Source organism: Prinia subflava, unplaced genomic scaffold, assembly GCF_021018805.1.
Source record: "Prinia subflava isolate CZ2003 ecotype Zambia unplaced genomic scaffold, Cam_Psub_1.2 scaffold_529_NEW, whole genome shotgun sequence".
Lineage (NCBI taxonomy): Eukaryota > Metazoa > Chordata > Aves > Passeriformes > Cisticolidae > Prinia > Prinia subflava.
This window is the reverse complement of record NW_026961052.1, coordinates 685-2566: the sequence shown is the minus strand read 5'-3', so window position 1 is coordinate 2566 and position 1882 is coordinate 685. Positions and strand designations below refer to the sequence as shown.

Sequence of the window (1882 nt, the reverse complement as noted above, 5' to 3'; positions counted from 1 at the left end):
AGACAGCAACAGCAGAAATCACAAAGATGCAGTGGGGGTGTCCATCTGCCTGGCCTGCATATAGAGAGAGGAAGGGACGGGGGGCAGACGGTGCCACGAGGCTGGCATTGGGTGGTGGTGACAGGAAAGGAACGGAAGAGAGAAAAGAGAGCAGAAGAAGGAACTAATAGCAAAAAAGTCTAAATTCAATATCCCAAAATTCTGTCTTCATTCCAGCACCATGTTCTGAGATCTTGGAGGTTCTTGCCGGAGGATGTTGGCCTCAGCATCTTTAGCAGGGACGACAACATCTGCTGCCATAGCAGTTGGTGATGCAGGAGATGTCAAAGCCCCCAGAGCTGATGGGCACTCCCTCACAGCTGAGGATGTTGCCAACTGCAGCAGAGGTGGAGGATCCCACGGCAGTGTTCTGTGGGGAGGAGCTGAGGACGGGGCCGGGCAGGGTCACCAGCACAGCAGGTGGCTCAATGACAACGTGGGAGCTCTGGCACTGCCTGACACAGCACTCATTGCAGCTGCTGGCCAGCGGGCAGGGGCCACAGGGCTGGCAGCAAGGGTCACAGGGCTTGCAGCAGGACATGGCTCAGGGTCACAGGTGCACCTGGCACAGAGGGCAGGGACAAGCAGAAAGGGAGGACACATCAGGAAGCAGCACTGCACCCAAACCCCCTGCAGCCAAGGCACCTCCTGGCCCACACTGCACTGCCCAGCTCCAAGGCCAGGAGCCACCTCAGCCAAGTGCCAGCCTCTCTCTGTCTGCACAACACCTTCTCTCCCCTGCCCTCTCCCAGCAGAAGCACCTCCCAGCCCTGTGCTACCACAGCCCCTATCAGTTGAGACCTCCAGCCAGGCAAAAGCTGCTCTTGAAGCAGCAGCAGCAGCAGCAGAAGAGGTTTCCCACTCACCTGATTCCTGAGAGAAGGAGGTGAGAGAAGTGGATGGGAGAGCAGAGACTTGGGCTGCCTTTTATAGCACTCCTGTCCTGCCTCAGGCCCAGAGGCAGCTTTGTGGAAGTCATAATTTTGTGACCAGCTCACATAAAATGTGAGCCATGCCAGCTAATGGTAGGGGCTGTGTCCTCGTTTCCTGCATTGTTGCCTTTTCATTTCCGGGCTTCTGCCACGTGCATTCCTATATGAAGGCTTGTGTTAGGTCAGGGATTAGAGGCCCAAGAATTTCCGGGATATAAACTCCTCAGCACAGACAGAATGCTCAGATCATGGTCTGGTGGCACTCCATGCAGGCACGTGATGCATCTTGATTCATCGCTAGTGGGTCAGCCTTCGGTCAACAGTCCATACTTGTTTCCCCACCTTATTCCTGCTCTTCTCCTGTGCTGCATTTTTTTTTTTCTCTAGGAGCCACAGCAAGGACACTTCTCACAGAAAAGTACTGCTCTACCTCCCTAGGGCCCCTTCTCCAGACACCTGCAGGTGTTTTTCACAACATGTTCTTATGAAGAATCCTTGGTTGTTATATACCAGCTGTGCTGATTGACCTTGGCTGGACAGCCAGTGCCCTCCTGCCACTCTATCACTCTCCCTTCTGAAGCTAACAAGGAAGAGAAAATAAGAAAGAAAACAACTAGAATATTTAACACTTGAATATTGGCTAAAACATAATCAAAAGATTGTGCATATGGTAGTAAACTGGAAAAAAACCCCAACACTTCTTATGCTGTTCTCCAGAACATAATAAGAGCACTCCAATCAGAAAGTTCTATCTGGCCACTTCGCAGGAAGCAGAGCTTGAGCACATGCAGTGGTGTTACTTGGAGGCAAACATTGCCAGTAATAAATGCTCACCCCTGTTCCTCCTTTCCTTAGCTGATGTGTCTGAGCTCATGTCATATGGCATGGAACATCCCTTTGACTCAATTTGG

General features: G+C 51.9%; 1 pseudogene; it reads right to left on the bottom strand.

Moving 5' to 3' along the window:
* Window positions 1-271: 271 nt before the first annotated feature.
* On the bottom strand, window positions 272-1032 carry LOC134565451 (feather keratin Cos2-2-like; annotated as a pseudogene).
* Between the last annotated feature and the right edge of the window lie 850 nt (window positions 1033-1882).